The sequence below is a fragment of the Vigna unguiculata genome, chromosome 11 (assembly GCF_004118075.2).
Source record: "Vigna unguiculata cultivar IT97K-499-35 chromosome 11, ASM411807v1, whole genome shotgun sequence".
Lineage (NCBI taxonomy): Eukaryota > Viridiplantae > Streptophyta > Magnoliopsida > Fabales > Fabaceae > Vigna > Vigna unguiculata.
In genome coordinates this window covers 8,534,323-8,560,506 of record NC_040289.1, presented here as the reverse complement: position 1 = coordinate 8,560,506, position 26,184 = coordinate 8,534,323, and the positions used below count along the sequence as shown (strand labels likewise).

At 35.5% G+C, this 26,184-nt stretch overlaps 1 pseudogene; it reads left to right on the top strand.

Moving 5' to 3' along the window:
* The first annotated feature begins 6,855 nt into the window (after positions 1-6,855).
* LOC114170500 lies at positions 6,856-10,540 on the top strand (annotated as a pseudogene).
* The last annotated feature ends 15,644 nt before the right edge of the window (positions 10,541-26,184 follow it).

Below are 26,184 nucleotides of genomic sequence, written 5' to 3'. Positions count from 1 at the left end.
TTCAATGTTGATGAGAAGTCCCTAAATTGTTGTGAAAGTTGTATTTGGTATGTTGTGCAACGTTGTATTTTGTTTTCATATGATATATAAAGTTACAAAATCATTGTGTTCTATATTGGTTAACATTGCATACATTCTTTCTATGTATAAAGCACCCCCACCAAGGGTTATGACTCATTTAACTGAATATTTTATGGCAGAAGTTTTATATAGTAAAAGTGGGTTTTCTGTAAAGTGAATTTGTTAAGAGGTAAGGACAAAGACATATTTGGGCTACACTTTTGTTTTGATAAAAAAAATAATTGAATTAAAATAACATCAAATGTAAATCCAAAACTAAATCCAAAATAACATCAAGTGTAAATCCAAAACTAAATCATAACATATGGCCAAAGTACTAGCTCAAGTGTAAATGTCCATAAACTAAATGCATCAGATGTTGTAACCAAACACAAAATACATTAATTTTCATTGCTTCCAAAATACATTAATTTTTACAGTTTCCAAACACGCCCCTCCTATGTTGAAGTTTTTGCCTGATGTTGGGTCTGCTACGTGATGGGGGACGTTGTGGTGGAATTGCTAGTGCAAAGGGATGTGTTGGAACTGGTGGAATTACTATTGTAGAGGAATGTGTTGGAACTGGTGGAATTAAGTCTTAGGTACTAATTGGTTCATTTGAAGTTGAAGCTTGTGTACAAATGACGCTTGGTGGCAGATTTTCACCTACATCACAACTTGATGGTTGGGTTGGAGGCACAAATTGTTCATGTGGCAGATTTTGCCCTTGATCAAAACTTAGTGACACATTTTCACCTTGTGGAGATGGTGGAACATGTGGGCAAGTGCTTCTATTGTGTCCTAGTTGTTTACAAATGACACATTTCTTCCTCACCCCTCCTCTTCTAACCTGGGTCTCATCTTTCTTTAATTTAGAAGCTTGAAGTCTTTTTTTCTTTTTATATATTCCAAGTAATATACGCTTTAGTAGAGGCAGCACATCAGGGAAGGGAGTAATCTCCCACACACGTTGGTCGTTCACAAGATATATTATCAAGCAATTTATTTCTTCATATGACGACTTGGTAAACTAGTGTGCTATATATTGTTCTACACTCAGATTCAAGAAGTTCATTGCAGTCAAAAAGTGACAGCATGGCATGCCAGTAATACTCCATTTTCTGCAGCTGCATTCCATGCTATCCACATTAACCACAAATTTCTCACCAATAGTAGATACGTGTCTGACCTCAAAAATCTTTTTCGCTGACCAACTATTTTCATAAAAAGGCACAAAATCATAAAGCAATCCAAGATTTGGTATATAAAATATAAAACAAACAGTCAATAGTACCTTGGAACCCAATATTTTGTTAACTGCATCTCCTTGTTTAGTTTGTTGCGAATTTTAAGGCATATTGAACATTGAAATAAACTTATCTTCAACCTATTACTTGCCCATCTCTTCATCATGCACAACCTTATGTCTTCAAACATTGTAACTATTGGCTTACTCTTTGCATCCACTAGCACGCTATTGAAGGCCTTTGACATGTTAACTAGTGTGTCACATTTCATAGTGGTATTGAACCTTGATCTTGACCAATACCCTTTTCAGTTTGCGACACGTATCAAAATATTGATATAATAAATGAAAATATACATAAACTTAAGTAACAATCAAATACTTGCCTTGGAGGAATAACTATTATATGTTTGAATGCATTCTCGTTCACTTCTTTGATCTCTAACATAACCTTTTTCCCAAGCTTGTGAATGTGTGCAGTAAGCAGCCCTCCACATTAAACGTTTCAGAATCTTCCCTAGAAATTTCTTCCTGAAATTATCATAAAAGTGGCGCATACAAAACCTTTGATCAACTCCTGGAATGAGTTCATTTAAAGCTGGTAGGAGACCCTAACAAAAAAAAAATTAAATGTTGGCAGAACTTAACTGAATTACATACAGTTTATATAATTGAAAAAAAATTGTTTACCTTTTGCTAGTCTGATGCAAAAGTGCATGAGGCACAACATTCAACCCCACTAAGATCATCAATTAAAAGGTCTAAGAACCAAGACCACGTGTCCTTATTTTCAACCTCCACAACTGCATACACTATAGGCAACATTTGATCATTGGCATCTCTTGCCATAACTGTCAACAACTCACCACCAAATTTCCCCTTTAAAAAACATCCATATAATCCTATTATAGATCTACATGATACAAAGTTGTCCTTGCATGCTTTTAAACAAACATAAAATCTTTGGAATATTTTTGAACCATCATGATGTTTAACCTTTATTTTAATTGTTGAACCAGGATTCGATCTACACAACTCATGAGCATAATCATATATACGTTTGTATTGCTCTGTAAAGGAACCATCAATCTTGTTTGCAGCCATTGATCTTGCTTGAAAAGACATTGAGTGAGATATATAAACGTTCCACTTCTTTAAGCCTTTTTCTAGAATCCGCATGGCCTTCACAATAGGATTTTCTCTAACTGTGTTCTCTATTCTCCCACTTAACGACTTTGCATTGATTATACGATTGTTAAACTATCTACAGTAGGTGTGTTCATCAACAATCTTTCTCAACTGTCAAGTTTTAAGAATAGGTACAAAAGCACAATATGCAATCCAGAAACATTTTCCTATTGCACCCAAACATTTCCGCCTTACTCTTTTTTTTCATTCTTCTCAAATTTTAAATTTCTCCTGCTATGCAATCCATATGTTCTTATGGATTCCATAAATTTTTCCTTATTAATGAAATATGTCCCAACTTCCCATTCATATTCAGTCATAATTTTGAGCATACAAAAAGTGGAAAACTTTCCACATCTCTCTTCCTCACCACTATCAAAATCATTGTCTTCATTTCTTACTAATTCATCTAATTCTCATTCATTATCAGAGAGACCTCTAGCATGTTTCTTGATTTCATTAATTTTCTCATCATGATTAATTTTTTCCTCGAACTGGTGGAAGTCTAACATGATCCCCCAATACCTGGGTCATAATCTATATTGACAACAATTAAACAATCACTATCTTCATCTATGTAATCAATGGAACAACCATCCTCAACTTCAACCTCTTCCACATTTTGGTCTTCACCACCTCGTTATGTGTCTTAGACTGGACCTGATCATCAACCTCACGAATCTTAGGCTAGACATGTTCTTCAACCTCACCCTGAACATGGACCTCTCCCTCAACCTCACCACTTTCTAGACTTGTTATGCACCATCACACTGCACCTCAACCTCTACCTCACCAAATTCAGCTTGGAGTTGTTCTTCTACAACTTCAGCCTCAATGGCATTCTCCACACCATTTACTACTTCAACATTATCCTCAATTGAACAATATTCCAACATATGTACCAGCTCTGCTTCAAAAATCGAGTGAATCATAAATATATGGACTTCACCATGTCGCTTCGCAATGTTAACCATATGGAGTGCACCAACGTCATCATAGAAATGTTGGAACCTTTCCTCCAACACTGCACAACCTCCAATAAAATAGCACAGGTCTTTCACATCAATATAACACCTCAAAGTAAAACCATTTATCTTGGTCACACGACAAAACGCTTGTTTGGCCATTAACATATTTAACTCCACCCTCATTTTTGAGGTACCCCCCATGGTGGATAACCACTTCAAACTTCTCATCGTCCATCAAAAATTGTGACTATAGATATAAACCTATGAAATGTCCAGATACCCACAACGACATACCTTTATTACAAATAATACCATCGACACACCAGCAGAAAACACTAAACCCCATTTTGAAGGGGGACCACAAATTACACACACTAATTTGGAAATGGTGGGACAACACAGCTTTGCCACGACTCAACTCAGTACACAAATATTAAACATAAAACGATATAGAAGCATCGAAATGAAAAACAAACCCAACTACATAGTCCAACCAAACCCCCCAAAATCAGCTTTAACGCAAAATAAAAAAACCCTAAAACCTACTTCATAAAAATTGGAAGCAAAACTCACATGGATTGTTGAACGCCTTCGATCACAATGATGACAATCACTCCAATACAGTGCCTAGTGATCCCAATCATAGTCGTAATCCTTGAAATTGTTTGTCAGGTGATCCTAATTCCACGATGAAGAACCCAATTCCCTTCTCAGCTGGTGATCTTAAACATAAGCACATGGTTATAGGCCACGTAATTAAAATTGATACACAATTAAAGTGCCATGTCATTGTTCCGTTATGAATTTTAACGTTGTTAACTTTGAGAACTAAATTTAGTCACTTTAAAAAACATGAGGACCAAATTCAGACAACGAATAATTGGAGGACGATTTTGAAACTACTAAACAAATAAGAGGACTAAAAGAGTAATTTAACCGAAAATTTGATTAAAAGAATAAGATAGATACAATTCTTTTAAATTAACAAATGACCAGATGAGACAAAGTATGAGAAAAGTGTGAAAATAAGTGGCCAATCTCACCCGCTATTTATAGTAATTGGGGTCCAACTTTTGTTTGATCTCAATCGTGTAATCTCATTGCATCCAAGCATCAAACAATCCACAACGCATGACAATTCAAATTCCTTTACAAGCATGGAAGTTAAAATGTCTTTGTGCCAACTTTTCAAATACTCGATGTGAGCGGTAACACCCCAGATGAGCACCCTGAGTTGTCATTTCATTTTAGCATAAAACTTTGCTTAGGACCTAGGGGCTTGTGTAATGTATGGGTTGGTCGGTCATAATAAGGCCAACCGACAAAGTAAATGAGAGTCGTGCGGCATACTCTCTTGTTGTTGCCACTGGTTGGACTGTCCACATGATTCCACCTTAGTCGTTTATACGATTTATGTGATGTATCGAGTCGAGCGATGCACCGCGCATCATGTGAATCCTTCTCACTTGCCGCCAATTGGACTAAGCACATGATTTCACCTGGTTCCTTTATGCATTTTATGAGTTGGGTAGAACAACCAACCGAGCGGCACAACAAAGAATCAGTTAGTAATTTAATTAACATAAACAGGTCAATAATCAAGATTAAATGACGATTGGGCCATGATTAACCTGACCCTAATCACGGGGCCATGACAAAACCTATAAATAGAAGTCAAAGGTATGGTTGTTGGAACTTTTGTGTTGCATTAATTGCAACATTTATTACTTTTACCAAACAGTCTACACTAACTTTAGCATTAGAGCACCTTTGACCAGTACACCCCAATCGGTTGACAAACGGGAACATCGAACAAAGAGCGAGACAGGAGACTTGAAGAGTTTGAAAGTTTTTTAAGTAGAAGTTGATCCCTACACCCGAAACAGAAAAAATATACGTGCCCACATAGAAAGTCTTATACTTTATTACAAAATTATCACTGTTCTCACTTTTTATCCCAATTTTATGTATAATCGACATAGAAAGTTTGTTACTTATTACGAAATTGTCAATGCATCAACTTTCTCTACCAGTTCTAGTAATAATCAGCACAAAAAGTCTTATCATATTTACAATTTTGTCACCACATTACTTACTATATTGGATGTCAGCATAATTAATCATCATAAAAAGCTATTTTTGCATTAGTGAGAAGAATAATAAAAATAATAGGTTTATAAGATATATGATTTGATAAGAAAAAAAATAAAAAGGAAAAATCTATATAATCTAAGTGTAGGCAAATATATATATATATATATATATATATATATATATATATATATATATATATATATATATATATATATATATATATATATCAACCATTGTTCATTAAAATTGACGAGTTAGTTGCTGGTGTTGAAATCAAGCCACCATTGCTGTTTCTAAAGTTTACAGGTCCTCCCTCAAATTAAAAAGATAAAAGGGAAAAATAAGTGTGTAATAGTTCAGAGAAAAATTAAGATGTATGTGTAATATAGTTCATTTAGGGTTAATTGTTATTTTTGAGGTCAAGCCACGGATGCTGTCCCGAATACCAACTCAGCTCATGACCATCAACAAGTACGTCCGAGTTAGAAAGTGATACTTTTGGCTACCTTTTATTGTTTGGAATGTTACAGTTCACGGGCTAGTGGCTATTCCAAACAAACTGATGATAGCAATACAATTTGCAGGGGAAGATTTGCTCCATTTTTTATATAAGCATGAGCATGAAAGTTGAAGATTCTGAACTTACTGAATCAAAAACTAAGAATTAGAAAGTGACACTTTTGGCTGCCTTTTATTGTTTGGAATATTACAGTTCACGGGCTAGTGGCTATTTCTAAAGTCAACAAGTACTCCATTTAGAAAGTGACACCATTTTTATATTGTTTTGTTTGGAATAATATATTTTAAAAATAATTTATAAACCCCAAAAAAAGTGTATGAACACTTAATATATACACTCAGAAAAGAATAAAAATAATATGTTTATAGAATATATAATATAATTAGAAAAATGTAAAAGAAAAGAATTATATAATAGGTGTAGAAAAAATTAAGATGTATATATATCATTATTCTTTACAATTGACGAGTTAGTTGTTGGTGTTGAGGTCAAAGCCACCAATGCTAACAAGTCCAACCTCCACTCAAAAAGTGACACACTTTGGTTGTTGTTTGGAATATTAGAATTGAAAAATGATTTGTAGACCCAAGGAAAAGTCTATCATACTTCATAACTACTTAGAGGGAGAATAAAATTGATGTGTGATATACATGTGTTGTGATTAGAGAAGAAAGAAAAAATTAAAAAGTCAAGCCACCGATCCTGTCCTGAATACCAACCATTTCAACTCCTCATCTACGACAGCTCATTAGATTGGGTTTCTCAGACAATATGTAGAATTGTGTTAAATAATGCAAACCAACTTTGTGAATTAAAATGGCATTAACTTCTTCTACTCTGACATATTTAACTTCATTCCTTTGCCTGTGTATGTTTTGTGTTAATGCAGTCACCTACAAAGAAATTTTGCAAACAGGACAGCCACTAGGAACCTCAGACTCGGTTGTTTCTGATAGCGGGAAGTTCGAATTGTGCTTTTTCACCAGAGTCCGAGATAACTCAACCAAGTACTATGTTGGTATACGGTATAAAAGGGTTCCAAACGACAAGAACAAGATTGTGTGGGTTGCTAACCGAGACTACGCACTTGAAACATCCTCAGCAGTTCTTACCATTCATACTGATGGAAATTTTGTGATCAATGATGGACCACTTACATACCGTGTCAGCAATCTTTCAAACAATTTCAAGACCTATGGCATGCTCTTGGATTCAGGAAACTTGCTACTGCTGCAAACCACAAATAAAGAGATTTTGTGGCAGAGTTTTGATTATCTTACGGACACCCTTTTGCCCAGAATGAAACTAGGACATGATGAAGGAAAAACTTGGTCATTGCGATCATGGACAAGTGCAGATGACCCTGCCCCTGGAGATTTTTCCCTCCAGTATGATTCCGGCAGGTTCAACCTAATCATCAACAATGGTTCTACTGTGTCCTGGATTGACGACAGGTACAACGATACAATTGGAAATGTTTTTGGACACAGTGGTGTGGATCAGTTCGACTACTACTACACTTTGCCAGTTGGTAATGACTCAAGGCTGGTACTAGAAGTGTCTGGGGAGGTCAACCAGGAGTATTGGTCTGATAAAGAACAAGTTTGGGTTTCTATTCTGTCATCCAAGTGTGGTAACAATTCGTGTGGAGCCTTTTCCATCTGTAACCCGAAAGCTCGTGACCCTTGTGACTGTCTTTATGGTTTCAGGCCCTCTGATGCTGATTCTTGGAGCAAAGGGAACAAATCCGCTGGCTGCGTAAGGAACACTGACTTATCGTCCTGCAGCAACGGTGTTGAATCCAACGATAAATTCAAGCAACTCTATAATGTTAAATCGCCAACTTTGGACAGTCTCACGAAGTTCAATACAACAAGGGAGTGTGAAAGTTCTTGTTCTAGAAATTGTTCTTGCGTTGCTTTCGCTTACTATTTGAACGGTGGTGATTGCCAGTTGTGGCTTGGTTCCGTCTTGAATCTAAAGAACGTCTCAACAGATGTGGACAATTCTGATGATAGCAATACAATTTTTTACCTAAGACTTGCTGCATCAGAATTGGATATTCCTGGTAATTTCAAGAACCCTCGTTTTCCAAGTGGTCTCAATTTTTATATGTGGATCGGACTTATGTTTCAATAGTATTGTGTCTATCATATAATAATAACTCGAAATGTCCATTAATAAATACCTCTGATTTGGTTTTGTAAAAAAAATATAATGGCTACATTTGTGTGCTTCTCAGAGTTAAGAATATAGAATCCTAAGTTGTTTTCCACTCAACTGCTACTTCTCTCTATTCTAGCAAGACTCACTTCACTACACAGCTTAGATAAATTTATCAGTCAATACATGAATTTTCATAGTTGATAAATTTTTTATGCAGATTCGAACACAACAAGAGCAAAAGAAGGAGGACACACTGTTAGCAAGAATCTACTTCTGATTGTTATACTCATCTCTTCTCTAGCTTTTCTTGTAGTGGGCCTTTTAGTTTACTGGATTAGAAAGAAGAGGAGAAAAGGTAAGAAAGAAACAAGTTTCCAAGTAAATTCAGAGTATTTAAACTTATGAACTAATTTTCTTCAATCTGCAGGGGAAGATTTGCTCCATTTTGATATAAGCATGAGCATGAAAGTTGAAGATTCTGATCTTACTGAATCAGATAGGAGTGCCAAAGTGAAGAAGGAAGTCAAATTGCCTTTATTCAGTTTCGAGAGTGTTGCAGCTGCACTAATAATTTCTCAGATGCAAATAAACTTGGTGAGGGTGGCTTTGGACCCGTTTACAAGGCATGCTCAAAAACTCTTCTTAGTAATTTTTTTAGTGCAAATAATCTATCCTCTCAATATAAACAGTTTTCACAATGTCGTTCAATCGCAAGTGATATATATATGATGTTGGGTTCTAAATAATAACAAGCAGAACACAATAAAAAATTTAAAGAAATCACTTTTTTTCATACTAAAAGTTCATTGAAAATACAGGGTACATTATTCAATGGGGATGAGGTTGCCGTGAAAAGATTATCACGGAGATCTGGTCAAGGATGGGAAGAGTTGAGAAATGAAGCCTTGTTAATTGCAAAACTCCAACACAACAATCTTGTTAGACTTCTTGGTTGCTGCATTGATCGAAATGAAAAGATGCTAATCTATGAATTTATGCCTAATAAAAGCTTGGATCTTTTCCTTTTTGGTTTGTATCCTACAGTCTCTGAACTCTCTTAAATATGATCCCATTTGATAAACTTAAACTTTGGTTGTGACATCTTTAATGATGCATAGCAGATGCAACGAAGAAACGGATGCTAGATTGGGGAGCAAGAGTCAGAATAATTGATGGGATTGCGCAAGGAATTCTTTATCTTCATCAGTATTCCAGGTTCAGGATCATTCACAGAGATCTAAAAGCTAGCAACATATTGTTGGACAGCAATATGAATCCCAAAATATCAGATTTTGGAATGGCAAAAATATTTGGTGATAATGAGCTTCAAGCAAATACAAACCGAATAGTTGGAACATAGTAAGTCAATTAACTACAACTACTGGTTTTCTTTACATGATCAACCGTCAACTAATTAATCTACATTATGATTATGCTCAGTGGTTACATGGCTCCTGAATATGCTATAGAAGGACTCTTCTCAGTAAAATCGGACGTGTTTAGTTTTGGAGTCCTTTTGTTGGAGATTGTAAGTGGCAAGAAGAATACTGGCTTTTATCAAACGAGTTCCTTCAATCTTCTTGGATATGTGAGTTTCTAGATTACATCAATTTGTTCTTCACTAACATGTTCACATTAAAATTGATTTCATGATTTTTGGATGTTTTGATCCCTTTCACAAGAAGGTATGTCATAGGGTGATGGGTTTTCTTTTTTTTTCGAACATGGAGATGGAGTGTACAAAATCATAGTGCCATACCATAATATGCTCCAAACATTCTAACTTTGAGCTTGTTTTGTGCTAAATCTTGAAGGCTTGGGATCTTTGGACCAGAAATTCAGGAGTGGATCTGATGGATAGTGCATTAGATGAGAGTGATACTTTATGTAATGTGTCAAGATATGTGAACATAGGACTTCTTTGCGTTCAAGAAAGTCCAGACGATAGACCAACCATGTCTGATGTTGTATCGATGATTGGGAATGACACTGTGCCCCTTCCTTCTCCTAAACCACCTGCATTTCTAAAGCTCAGAGGTGATGATGGTTCAACATTGCCCTCCACCTCCACAGAAAGATTTTCAGTCAATGTTATTACAGATACAATTCTCGAAGCAAGATGAGTCACTATGAAACTCCTCCTAGTTCTTGGATTAGACAACAACTTTTCTCTGTTTTAAGTTTTCATCATTAATTTCACGATTATAAGAAAAACAGATTCTGATTCCAACAGTTAAATGATGTTTAAAATACTTATTTGGATGATGAATCTTATGTTTTTTAAAGATTATAAATGAGCAAGGCTACCACGTTAGATAATCTTTAATTTTGATTTTGTTAAATAATTTAGATTACGTTTTAAATTACGAAATTATTTTCAACAAAGTGATAAGGTATTTTATATTTAATGAATTAAATTTAAATTAATTGTTATTTTAGTTAATGAATATATTAAATTAAATTAGATTAAAATTTAGTTTAATTTGTTAATATTTTGTTTGAGTCCAATGTCTATCAATAAGTTATGTTGCATTTTTTTTTTAAAATGATATTTCAACAAAAACTTTTGACACAGTTTTTAAACGAGTGACGTGTCACTGCATTTTAAGTTTTAAAAATTGATTTTTATTAAATGATAATAACTCTTGTACTTGTGGGAAATTTTGGAGACAAAGGGAAAAAGTATTTCAGAGAGATAAGGCACAAGCATTTTTTTTTGGGTGAGAGAAGACAAAGGTGACTGGGAGAAGATGACGGGAAGACATTGACGATAAAACTTATTTCCATTGCAGTCATCAACGCCCATGTCGATGTTGGTTTATAATTTTCCTTTTATTGTATCTCACATCTTTTCCAGACCTTCATCTTCACCATTTTTGAAACCCAATCATGATTTGTTCATTATTTTGGCACATACAACCTGCAAGTTTAACGTCAAAATGTTTGGTTTTTGTGAAATTCACCACAAAAGTTGAAAAACTGGGTTTATTTAAGGAAAAAGTCAAATCTTTGGGCAATAGGAGTCATTGTAAGCAAGGGATGCAATAGGAGTGATTGCAAGGCTGGGAGAATCAAATTTTTTGGGTGTTGTTTTTGGAATCTTTCCTTTGTCGACTTTCATTTCATTATGGGTTTTGTATGTGGGGAGTAATGCTGGAATACATGAGGAGTTTTTCTTAATATTATGAACATCGCTAACAGATTTTTTAATGTAAAATATGAAACTTGAGTGTTAAGACAAAATGTTCATTGTCGTTGTATCATAGAACAAAACTATTTTCATCACCACGATATTGAAAAGCAGCTTTTTTGGATGGTGGTAATGAAAAGATATCCCTTAAAGTATGTATGAGGTATGTGGGGAGTCCTGTTGGATTAAATTGTGAGTTATTCTTATTATTTTGAACATCAGTTGCAGTAATTCAATGAAAAATATAAAACTTGAGAGTCAAGAGAAAAATGTTCATTGTAATCACATGATAGCACAATAATATTTCTAGGACTACTAAATGTTAATTGGATGAGGATAATGGAAAAAGGTCTCATAACTAATGAATGAGGTAAGTAGGGACTAATGATGGATTAAGTGGGAAGTTACGACGGACATTTTGATTTTGAGTTATGAACAACAAAAGTAAATTATTTCCGTGATGACTAAATTGAATAGTAGCTTATTTGGATGGTGAACATTACAAATTATCCCATAAGTAATGTAAATGGTATGTGGGGAGTCGTGTTGGATTAACTGGAGAGTTATTGTAAAATTTTTTATTATCAGTTGTAGTAACTCAAAATATGAAACAAAAACCGGTACTAGTGACCAAAATATTCAACATAACTTTCCACTTAATTGTTTTCCACTCCCCACTTTCGAACATAATGTAACTCGAAAATTCCAAAAAACCCTCATGGCCACATTACCAAGTATTTAATGTCATGGTCATGAAAATAAATTTGTATTATGTTAAGGTTAGTGTGAGGATATTATATTCACAATGAAGTTTGATTTTTATATAAAAATTGGGTAATGAAGACCAAAATAGTCATCACAACTCCCCACTTAGTACCTTTGTACTCCCCACTTACAAACAATATCAGTATTAGCACAATTTCAAAAGGTCCACCGTCCACATAACCCAATAGTGAATGTTGTCGTACTGACTAAATTTTTTATGTACCTATAATGTACCATGCATGAATCATTCCATAAGTGGTGAGTATAAAGTAGATTAATGGGGAGTGGTGATGAATATTTTGGTCTAGTAATTTCCACTTTAAAAATGGACTTCAAACTTGATGACCTTAATGTAATGCAAATTGATTTCCATTACATAAATACTCAATATTCGATTATCTTCATTACGTTGGCTTTTTATTAAAAGTAGTCATCAATAACTGATAACATAACTGGGGAGCACTAGCTAAAAAAGTGGGGAGTTGTGATGAATATTTTGGTCCAATAATTTCCACTTTAAAAATGAAATTCAAACTTGATCACTCCTACTGCATCCCTTGCTTGCCATGACTCCTATTGTCCAAAGATTTGACCTTTTCCTTAAATAAACCCAATTTTTCAACTTTTGTGGTGAATCTCACAAAAACCAAACATTTTGATGTTAAACTTGCAGGTTGTCTGTGCCAAAATAATGAACAATTCACGGTTGGGTTACAAAAATGATGAAGATGAAGGTCTGGGAAAAGTGTGAGTTACAATAAAAGGAAAATTATAAACCAACATCGACGTGAGCGTTGATGACTGCAATGGAAATAAGTTTTCTCGTCGATGTCTTCTTGTCATTTTCTCCCAGTCGTCTCTGTCTTCTGTTACCCAAAGAAAATGCTTGTGCCTTATCTCTCCGAAACACTTTTCCCCTTTGCCTCCAAAACTTCCCACACGTGCAAGGGTTATTATCATTTAATAAAAATCAATTTTTAAAATTTAAAATGCGGTGACACGTCACTGATGTCAAAATTGTGTCAAAAATTTTGGTTGAAATATCATTTTTTTTATTGTGCTTGAGTTTTTTCGAACATGTCACATATAAGTAAAATGTTGGAACATGGAAGTAATCCAGCGGATTTTGTAATCTTGCTTTATTGTTATATCGTTGCTCAATTAAATTTGGGAGAAATGTGTTTTTCACAATTTACGAAAAAAGAAATGCATCCAAGTCTCTTTAATTCTATCTCTTTCCGTAATAATGGATATCTTAAATTTTAAATTTGTTGTAAATGATTGTTATACTTTATACCTTTCCAAATACTAAAGCATAATGAAAATTTAATTAAAAGAATCAGATAGCTACGATTTTATTGTCTTCATTATTTTTTTATTAAATTCACTTATTATATTTTAATACATGAAAAATAATTTCTAACGAAAGAATATATATGAAAAATATTAATGAATTATTACAGTTAACACAAATCACTTAAACATAATTTCATATCTAGATTTTATATTTGTTAAAATGAGTAGGATGAATTAAAATAAAGTTAAATTTCAAATTTTGTGTATTTATCATTAATAATGTTTAAAAAAATTAAAGTTTAAACTATCTATTTATATGAAAATAGCGAGAGTAATTTAGAAAAAGGTCAAATTTAAAATATATATGCTTTTATATTTATAAATTTGAAGTATCTCTTTTAAGAAGAAATATTCATTTTACTTAAATTTATTTTTTATTTAATTAATCATTTAACGGATATAATTACCTAATTTTTTATTCTAGTTTCTACATATAAAAGTTCGTCAAGTCAAGAAGAAACGTGGTGAACGACGCAAACATAATAATTTATCATACGTAATAAATAGTCAAGAATATGAGTATTAAATTCTTAGAGATTTGTTGATGGAAGTCTCACCCGAGACTCCAAATTTAGAACGCAATGGAATAAAAGGAACTTAACTTTTCAAGAGTTTCACATTGAGAAACTTGGAGACTCACTTTTAATTAAGGAAGGATCCATGATGAGTGACTATGAAGAATAAGAATTTTTGTTCCAACAGACATTATCCATTCAAGTTCATATTCAAATTACAAAAGGTGAAAGGGTGGCTTCTTCACACAGATTTTGAGTTTTTGATGAGTTGATGGTTGAGGTTAAAAACAAGTTGTCTAAAAGTGAATCTGATAGAGACATAGAATTTTCAATAATGAGAGAAATTTAATAAAATAACAAAATGATGCATTTTTGGATGGAAAAGATAGACTTTCGAACTCTTCAAATATGAATTGAAATTTATTTTCAATAATGAATGAGAAATTTAATAAAATAATAAAATGTTGCATTTTTTATGGAGAAGATAGACTTTCGAACTCTTCAAATATGAATTGAAATTCTATTCTTCATACTTAGATTTTATCTTCTTGTTATTATTTTATTATTTACATTGAATTTTAATTATGTAACAATATTATCAATTTTTTTATAATGATTGTATTATTTTGAAAAATATCATGCAATTATATATATATATATATATATATATATATATATATATATATATCATCAATTTATATTATTTCGAAAATTAGAAAACATCAATGATCGATTGAGTTATGGATTCAATATTTTAAAATCTATACTATCTGTGTAGTCACTTTTTCGACCACAGATTTTGTTCAAAAATTCGTTCATGGATTTTAGTCGTTTATTCGGTCACAGATTTTAGTCGATTTTAGATTTAGTTATTGATTTCGGTCATTCATTTCAATCATATATTTACTCATTATTTTTTGTCTCTATTTCAATTACTAACAATGATTGTTAATTTGGTCACTGACTCTGATTATTAAATCGATCATTATTAATTAATGAAAAACAAAATAAAGACAAATATTGTTTATTAAATTAAATTTTAATCATTTATTGATTACATTATTAATCATTATTTATTGTTTTTCGAATAAACCTTAAAGAAGAGGATAATTTTAGGAAGAAATGAAGGAAAAAAAAAGGGTAAAGAAGAGGAGGAAAAACAAAAATTCAAAGCATAGAGACAAAATCATTTAAAGAGCGAGGAAGGAATAGGAGCTCTACTCTACTCCGTTATTTGTTCAAAGGGAGCGCAGAAGAAGAAAAAGATGAAGCCTTTCTCACTTTAGTTTTTCCTTTCTTATTTTTTTATTTTATTTTTCTAATACTAGTAAAAAATTAAGTTTAATTTTTTTTATTCTTATTTTTTCAGGTGTAATCTATACAAAATGAATTCTCTTTGATGTCTATTTTTTTATCTTCAAATTGTAAGACTCACTTTTATTGAGTGCCCTAATGTTAAGGGTTACCTCACTGTTGGGCCTAAAGGGCTGGCCCATAGGGTGTCAAGACCCCTAAAGTAACCAAAGGTTACTCAACTGCAAGTCATCTTGAAAAATCAGTGTCCTAACTCACCCATTTTTTCTCCACAAAATCTCTGCTAGGGTTTCGAAGTATGCTTAGATTCGTGTTCAGCTTGACCTTGGTTTAGCTCACGTAAGCAGAAGCGGACCTATGAAGGGATAGGGAGGCCATGGCCCCCCAAAATTTTTATATCTACATAATTTAATTAATATATAATTTTAAATATATATTTAAAAATTAATATTTTTAATATATTTAATATTTTAAAATTTTTATATATCTATATTTAATATATTTCTATTCTTTTATTTTTGTTTTTCACATTTTAAATTTTACCTTTTTAATATTTTTAAAAATAAAACTAATTATTTTATTAACATTATTTAATTTAATCATTTTTTTATTTGACTATTTTTATTTGAAACTTAACTATTATAAATGAAAATTAATTATAATAAAATTATAAAAATTATTTGTATTTATATATAATTATAATAATAACAATAATTATAATTTTATTATTTTTTATTATCTTAAAATAAGTAAATACAATGTTTTTACCAGTTTATATAAATATTTTGAAATTAATCTTTTAATTTTTATTTTCGTTCAAAAATGTGAAATTAGTCCTCTAGTTTTTTTTAGTCCCAATTTGATATCGATTTTTGAAAAAATGATGTAATTTGGTTATTTTTTGTTAAATTTTCTGAATCAAATCAAGATTTTTTAATCAAAATTGAAGTTGTGAATAAAGATGATTTGCTTTGTTTGTGTAACTTACCTAATCTTAGAGTCAATCATGATAAAAAATCATTGCTCCGCTTAAGAAATTTAATGAAAATAATCAAATTGCATCAATTTTTAAAAAAATCGGATCAAATTGAGGCTAAAAAAAAATAAAAGACCAACTTGACATTTTTTAACAAAAAATGGAACAAAAGAGTAATTCAACCAAAATTTTGGCACCCCCAAAATATTGGTCGAAGATCCGCCACTGCACGTAACTGTTCTTTAACTCCTATTTTCCTCTCTAGTCTAGTTTCATGGTCACTATTGGGGTTTCCATAATAACCCCGTTTCTATTCACTGTTTCCAGTTTTGCAAGTCTGGTTCTAGAGTTGTTGTGCTTCGTGGTTCAGTGTCGAAGTCTCGTATAACCCCTTTCCAGGTAAGGAAAGTTAGGGCTTTACTGTTTTTATGTTTTAGATGCCTGTTCGGTTGATTCTATGTACTGGATGGTTGGTATGTATTATTAGTTGTATGAAAATGCGTGGTTTGTACTACTATAATGATGTGGACATGTTTCTACGCGAGAGAGAGTGGTGAGCTCTGCTGAACTCGCCTAGGCGAGCGTGTTGGTCGCTCAAAACGAAAGCTCTCGCTTAAGCGAGGAGCTCTCGCCTGAGTGAGAATAACAGTAGCTCACTCCCCTCCCTGTTTCGAGGGCTCGCCTAAGCGAAGGCCACTCGCCTGAGCGAGAGCAATCTCGCCTGAGCGAGTTGGGCTAGCTTGAGTGAGACTTCGACGTGCTCCTTGTTGCAGTCTCGCCCAAGCGAGAGCAGGTAGCTTGAGCGAGGGGTTCCTCTCGCCTGAGCGAGGACTCTTTAGCTTGAGCGAGATTTGGCATTTCTAAGTGTATATATATATATATATATATATATATATATATATATATATATATATGTATGTATGTATGTCTCACATGATTGATTGATGTACGCCTAAGACGGTTCAAGCCATGATGCTGTATGTATTGTATATGATATATTGGGATTGTAAGTTGATGTGTTTAGCATGGACTTGGTGTGATATTTGCTTGATTGGTTTGGTAAATATATATACATATTGGCATGAGGTTGATGTGCATGAGAACTCTAAGAGTGGTTTGTGAAACATGGGTAAAGTGCGAGTAGGACGTAATCCCATGACCTTCATAGGGAGTATTCATGGTGGTGCCTCACCTAATAGACGTAATTTCGTGGACCCTCCTAGGGGGAGTTCATGGTGGTGCCTCATCTAATGGACATAATCCCGTGGACCCTCCTAGGGGGAGTTCATGGTGACGCCTCAGCATAAGGACGTAATTCCACGGGGGGTATCGTGGTGGTGCCTCATGTAAGGATATAATTCTGTGAAGGCCTCGTGGTGATGCCTCACTGCTAGGATGTAATTCCACGGTTTGGTGGTGGTGCCTCATCGTATGTATCTGGATAGTCAAGTCTAAAAGTCTTAAGTGGTTTTGGTATATCATGTGTGGATATTTGTTGATTATGTTTGGTTTTGAACTTACCTGCTGGGTGTTATAATATGATGATCTGTTACAGTAGCTTACCCTTTTGCTTGTTTGATTGCTTGTGTGTGGTTCTTCTCCTTTTGCGATGATCATCAATTTTATTGATGTGAGCAGATGTGAGAACTCCTGACAGTGTTAATGATAGTAGAGATGTTGCAACTTGATGGTTAGGGATGGGTATTGAGCTCACTATGGGGCCCGCGGCTGAAGGAGTTTATTTAGTTATAATTTCTCTTGTTCTGGACAAAAACTTGTGCTATTTTTTTGAACTATTGTATTGATGATAGGCAGTGTGGTGCCTCTTTTCTTTGGTTATGAATAGGTTTGGGGTACTGTGTACCTTCATATACCAATTTCCGTACTCCTTGGATATTTTGTATGTGGCGTTTTATTAAATTGGATTTATCTACTTGAAATGGGACGTTACACAAATTGTCGTTTATTTAACTTTTTAAACTAATTTTTAAAATTAAATATTTTTCTACAATTTAACTATTTTTTAAATTAAAAAATAAAAAATAATAAACTATATAAATAAAAATCATTTAAGAAAATCCATAATTAATTAATAAAATTATTTATATTTATTTTTATAATTAAAATTATATTATTTTTGTTATAAAAAAAATAAACGCGCATGTGTTTTCGATAAATAAAGATTATATCTTTTCGATATCATAAATCATAAAAAGAATTAGACATAATTTATTCCAACCAATAAAAAATATAAAGTTTTCATTACTAATATCACTACACACTTATTTAGACCTTATAATTTGACCTTATAATTTGTGAAGTTATTCTAAATTTGTAATTTCTTTTTTTCATTAATGTAAAACTTAGAAAATGATATTTTTGAAGTGATAGTAATTTAAAAATAGTAGAACTCAATTATTTTAATATTAAAATGTTTTAGTATAAATAATTTTGTTTTAAACGAGTTTTATTATTTTAAAACACATTATCTCTCTAGAAACCTCTCTTATAGAGTTCTCTGACTTCTCTTTAGGAGTTCTCGTTCTTTGTTCACTTGATTGAATATCTGAGATCATAGGAGTGATTCTCGTGACGAGCTCTTCAATTTGAATGGATCAATTTCTTCAATAGTGTAAGTCGCGTTTTTTATCTTTCTCGGTTACCCAATTTGTTTTGTCTTGCATGTGGGCTTTTAATGCTTACATGTGCTCTTTGAATCATCAATTTGAGTCTCTATTGGTCAATGATCATAACGATATGCCATGATCATTCTTGTGTTGTTATTAGGTATAACTAAAGCATCCTTTGGAGCTAAAGGTGTTTTGGGTGTATTAGAACTTGTTGAGCAGTTTTAACATGTAAAGGAAGCTAGTATGAGTTCTTGAAATTTTGTTTCTTCATTGTAATATGAATAATGTATGTTGGTAGTGAAAAATATGATATGGTATGTTTTTCTATTTGAATTTGTCATCATGTTGTTATTGATGATGAAAATTATTGAATTGTGTATGTATGTGACTCTGAATGAGCTAAAGAAATTCTCTCTGTAGTAAGGCTTCAATTTAAGAAATATATCACTATAGAGATGTTTTAAACTAAGGATTGGCTCAAGGAAGGTCAGATTTCACAAATCAAGCTCAAGGAGGAGTTTTTGCTATCTGTCATGGCGTTGGGTGCTACTTTTGGAAACCAAAAATAGAAGCCATTAGAGTGTGGCACCGCACTCTCATTTCCAGAGGCCAGTTTGCTGTCTACCCAGTTTTCCTACACTGCGTACTCTTGGTAAAATGAGGATTTCTACTTCGTTAATCATTGAATCAAGTTGAAATTTTGACACTTGATCCTAAACACATGATTCTTCACTTTGATCGGTAGAATCATTGATTTGAGGTTTGTACACTACAAAAAAATCGTATTTTACCGACGTCCACATCCGTTGGTAAAAACTCATTTCTGTCGGTAATTGATAATTTTCGACGGAATCTCGACGGCAAATCATCTGTCGGTAACATGCTTGTCTGTAATGTTTACCGACGGATAAGTCATCCATGGGTAATTATCGACAGATTAATCCGTTGGTAATGACTTCTTATACCGGCGAATAATTTCGTCGGTAATTCCCGACCGAAGGAGGATCCGTCGAAAAGAGTTGTATGAGTTTCAGCGACGAATACATCCGTCGGTAATGCCATCGGTAAATATTGATCAGACTGCAGAGTCTGTTCTGCATGTTTGCCAAAACCACACATAATTAACCAGACCTGCAAATCACAAACATTCAGAAACAGACCTGCCAATTATAATATCCGATCCATTCTAAACAAATAGTAGATATCTACTTCAACTCCAATATTAAACATAAACATATATGTCTACATTATTTAAACATAAACATAGTAAAAGTATCAAATGTTTATACTCAATCAAAGTAAAAACTAGTCCTCAACGATACTACTACAAACAGTCATCCGTATCACTTAAGTGAAAGCATCAAGTGTTTATTATTAATCAAACTGAAAAACTCAATCAAACTAAAAACTATAGTCCTGAGTAACTCTGACATTTGGTCCTAATAGTCTAAGTAGTCATCCGAATCAGAGTCCTTAGGATTTGTTGCGGGCTGGACTGGTGCGAGCTGGACTGGTGCGGGCTGGACTGGTGCAGGCTGGACTAGTGCAGGCTGCACTACTGTGTTTTGGACTGTGCTGGGTTGTACTGTTTCGGGCTGGTGTTGAGACGATGTTATGTTGGATTGAGGTTGTTGAAGGGCACGATGGTCAGGAGGCAGCAATGTTAAGACCAGATTGTGTAAGTTTTGAAATTGACCTTTTAATTCCTCATAAGCCTGATCACGGGCTTCTAGTCTTTGTCTGAGGTACGTAACGTCCTCAGCACTGGAAGAGGAAGAAGACGATTGGCGCCTAAAGCTACCGCTTGCACCTGAGTTTGCAGCAAGTTGGCCTGCCCCATATACTCTTCCTTTATTCTTTCCACCAACAACCTTAACCCAACACCGAGTCCTAATTATGTCTTCTGTTGTAGGATCAACATTAGGATCTGATGGACCAACACAAAAGCCTTGCTCAGATCTTACCTGTGAAAGTCTATCTTCAAATTCTTCCTATCAAGTAAACAAGAAGGTATTAGTGAAATAGGGTCAACAATATACTTTTATGGAAAAGTAGTGAAAGTGTGGCTTACATGGGTCCTCCGAGATCTTTCATCAACATACTCGTTGGATCCTTTACGGATATGGGTTTGTTGAAAAACCTCATCAATGTGCACATATCGACCAAGCTCTTGTGCCTGTAAAACAAAATATGGTGTTAATTTTTAAGCATAAATTATTAAAATTCTGAGTGTGATGAATTACTTAAGAGAGAAGTTTATTACCATACGAATGGTGTAACATCCCGTTAGGATATTACTGATTTATAAATAAATAAAATAAATAAATTAAAACTGGGCGCATTTAATAATACTTCACTTTCCCAAAACGCGGGAAAATTTAAAAACTTCGTTAAACCATCGAATAAAGTCTATGAATATCAACATCATAACGTTATAAAATTTCCCATCAGGGTTTACAATTGTTTTCAAAGGCGATAAAGTAAACATAAGCAATTCCCCAAGTATAACACCTCTCCGCGGCTAAGCGTCACCTGAGCCACCTGCATCAACAGAATCTGCTCCCGTGTACCGCGTACACGATCATCGCCACACACATGCAGATAGGGTGAGCTTAACAATTTAATCACATATGTAAAGTTACAGAAATATAATCATATAAACACAAGAGATCGTACATAACACTAACATCTCACATTGCCCTATTCTTTAATTCTTGCCATCTGACCCCCAATCAGATTATTCGTGTTCTACAACGTCTAAGGATTTCTTTAAGGTGACTTGCTGCCATACCTATCGGCCACAACCGATAGAGCACGTGCGGAAAAACATGCTACGGATCATACACCGCAACGCCAGGTAGAGTTCCCATATACGAACAAAGTCCGCATCGTCCCAAGACTACCAAACTCGTCAGCCAACAACTGAGGAAGGCAATCTATCTGGACCCATCCGTACTGGCCACAACCAGCACACTCACACCGGCAACACTCGTCAACCCGAGCCACAACTCAAGGGTTCCTCGTGTTCATCCGCCATCCCGAGCCACAACTCAAGAGATGCTATTCCGAGCCACAACTCAAGGAACACCAGCAATCTCACCTTTAAAGCATCTCTAGACGCACTATAGATCACAAATTCATAAATAAAACTCAAAGCTGCAGCAGTATAAATCGCCTGGCGGGGGACACGTGCCGCCAGGCGCTGCCAGCTCCCAGACCGCCTAGCGGGTGTCGCGTTCCGCCAGGCGCACAACGCCTCAAAACCCTCCTCGCTGCAGGTACCGCCTGGCCGGGTAGTCCCTCACCGCCAGGCGCCCAAGAATCAGGTACCCCCTGTATGGTCACTTCCGCCTGGCGGTCTCCAACTCACCGCCGGGCGGCATATCAGTAGTCTCTCTTAACTGATTTTACTCATTTCTTTCCTGGTTTGACTCTGTGACAGTTTGCACTCTAAGTTAGCCCTACTGACATTGCACCCTCCCGACTAATACATCTGTACTACAAGCAAGCTATCTAATATCACAAGTCTGTATACCACAAAGAAATCCAAGTCTCAATTACCATTACTATAATGTCTTACAACCAATCTTACCAATCCCATAACTCACTGATAGTCTCAGGCACCCATACCAGTTACATCATCTCGTCATATATGTCTAAGCTTATCTCAACTTTTCCCTAAGTCACCAATCGTTTTTTTTTTATACCATTATCCCATAAAATTGTCCCCTTTGGATTTTCTTAGTTAACCATACAATTCAGTGTTTTCTCCTATCACCATAACAGTCCCTACCCGAGTCGTACCTCCCTCACTGCCACTCTCTCCGCAATCCTTACTGTACTCGAGATATATGCCCACTCCACTTCCACTCCTTCACATTCATACCAACTTTCACGTAACCTTACTAAAGTTTGCTCATTCCATTACTACACCTAACCCAATCCTCCTCTCGGTCAATCCCCTCTAAAATCACATAGCATCAAAACTCCTCCCTCTAACACACCTCCCAACCACGCTGTTTCCTCTCCCTGTGTTGGCGCCTGGCGGCAATTCCCACGCCGCCAGGCGGTGCATCAGTTCTGGGAATTCCAGATTCACGCACCGCACCAACGAGTGACCAACTCTCTTCCCAGTTCTCAAGACTTATCTCACTTAATGGTTGGTTATACGAACTGTACCTACCCCATAACAATTCTCTCAGAGTTATCTGCCAGTGGTCTCACATTATCAAATTCCCAATTTTCGACCTAATTATCCAGTTGCACTGTTGCATTCAATTTAACCCTAATTACACTGTGTTAAGTAATTTTTACAACATCTAATGATCACACAAATACCATCACAACGTTTCTTTGGTTATACAATCTCTCAGAACTTAAAAATCATAAAAATCGAGACATTTTGCTCGCGTCGCCTGGCAGTTGGACCAACATTGCCTGGCCCTTCACCCAAAACCAAAAACTGGTAAAAGTTCCATGCATCGCCTGGCGGTTGGGAGTGTGCCGCCAGGCGGTTCCCTTTCCAGAACCCCAAAACAACATAAATCCATATGCGTCGCCTGGCGGTAGTTCATCACCCGCCAGGCGGTTTCTGGAAATTTTCCAGAAATGCAGGATCTCGTGAATTTAATAACATGCAGGCATTCATATTATCATACATCACATGATATCATATAGCGAAACAAAAATAACGGAGTCCAGCTCCCCTAACCTGGAATTTCCTTTGCTTGAATTGAGTTGTTTGAGATATTCCAATGATCCCTACTTCTTCCCCTTCTTGATGTGGTCACTCAAACCTCACCAGAACCTCACCAATCTCTCTGATTTTCGTGCTCTAATTTAGGTTGCTATTCCAGCTTGCCAAAACCTTCCCTATGGCCACTTTTTACCCTTTTTTGAACTTGGCTTTTAGTAGGGTTTAATTACCTAAAACGGAATTTACTTATTGGTACTGTTAATTATCATTTAATTGACCTTTATGATCTGTTTTCCAGCTACCCAAGGCTGCCTCTCAACTATCTAGGGTTCTTCCCAACCTTTCATATCCAATTCCAGGCCAAAATGCCAAAAATATAGTTTAATGTAAGTTCTCCAAGGTTCGAACCCACAACCATGTAATCACCAAGTCTATACCAAACCATTTAACCAATTCATATTTCTTGTTAGGAATCACAATTCAATTATCATAATATATAAGAACATGTTTTCATAAATTTAAATAACAAAACCATAACATCAAAAGTTAGCATACATAGGACTCGAACCCAGGTCCTCTCGCACAATCAAAGTGCTCTCAACCACATGAGCTAGCACTTTTCCATGTCATACCAACCATAATTTAATGTCATAATTATTACCCCTCCCATATTTATTAATTAATTATTTAATTAATTAATTAAATTCTACGGGTCTTACAATACTCCCAATACTCCCCCCTTTTTAAATTTTTCGTCCTCGAAAAAGAGAACTTACAAGTGAAGAGATGAGGATAGGACCGCCTCATGACATCGTCCATTTCCCATGTCATTTCTTGAGTTGCCTCATCCCATTAAAACTTTCACGGTTCTGATTTTCTTCCCTCTGAGCTGTTTTGTTTGAGAATCCAAGACTCTCACTGGTCCGGTTCCAATGGTTAAATCCTCCCGTATCTGCACATCGTCATCCTCCAGAATATGTGTAGGATCGGCTATGTATTTTCTCAACTGTGACACATGGAAAACATTATGCAAGTTGCCCAAGTGTGGTGGCAATGCCATCTCGTACGCTGCAGGACCAATCCTCCTCATGATCTGATATGGTCTGATGAATCGAGGTGTCAACTTCCTCGATTTAAGTGCCCTGCCAATACCTGCAGTAGGGGTAACTCTGAGAAATACGTGATCCCCTGCCTCAAACTCAAGCGGCCTCCTCCTCTTGTCCGCGTACGACTTCTGCCTGCTCTGAGTCACGTGCATCCGATCCTGAATCACCCTCACCTTCTCGGTGGTCTGCTGTAAGAACTCTGGTCCAAGAACCACTGCCTTGCCATCCTGCTGCCAACATAATGGCGTCCTACATCTCCTACCGTACAGGGCCTCGTAGGGAGCCATTCCAATACTGGTATGATAACTGTTATTATACGTGAATTCTACCAACGACAACACATCACTCCATGTACCCAGATGATCTAAAACACAGGTTCTCAATAGATCCTCCAATGACTGTATAGTCCGCTCAGACTGTCCATCTGTCTGAGGATGATAGGCGGAGCTCATCCTGAGCTGAGTACCCAAAGCGTTCTGCAACGACTGCCAGAACCTCGATGTGAACCTCGGGTCTCTATCTGACACAATACTCGCTGGTACTCCATGTAATCTGAGAATCTCTCGCACATACAAATCCGCCAGCCTATCCATATTCATCTTCTGATTAATCGGCAGAAAATGAGCACACTTCGTCAACCTGTCTACTATCACCCAGATTGAGTTGTGCCCTCTCACTGATCTCGGCAGGTGAGTGATGAAATCCATGGAAATGCTGTCCCATTTCCACTGTGGAATATCCAGAGGTTCTAACATACCACCCGGTCGTTGATGTTCTATCTTCGCTTTCTGACATACCAAGCAAGAAGCGACATAATCAGCCACATCCGTCTTCATACCCGTCCACCAGAAAGAGGCTTTCAAATCCTTGTACATCTTAGTCATACCCGGATGTATGCTAAGACGACTCTTATGAACCCTGCTGTTTGGAACACACACTCTCTCCCTGAATCGTAGAATCCCATCTCTGCCCATTCGGAAATCCTTCCTCTTCTCGGTGCCCAACTCACCAATTATCAACCGCAGTTCCTGATCCTTACCCTGTTCCATCCGGAGCTCATCTAGGAACTCATTCGTGATCCTCAACATGCTGCATCGTATCTGTCCAGGACCCATATCCAACCCCAGATTCATGTCCCTCAACTGTTCTATCAGCTCCAACTCTCTAATCATCATAGCTGATACATGAATTCTCTTCCTACTCAAGGCATCCGCTACGACATTAGCTTTACCAGGGTGGTACAATAGCTCAAAGTCGTAGTCCTTTAAATACTCCATCCAACGCCTCTGTCTCATATTCAGCTCTTTCTGATCAAACAAGTATTTCAAGCTTTTATGATCGCTGAATACCTGGAACTGCGCTCCATACAGGTAATGCCTCCCATGTCTTGAGGG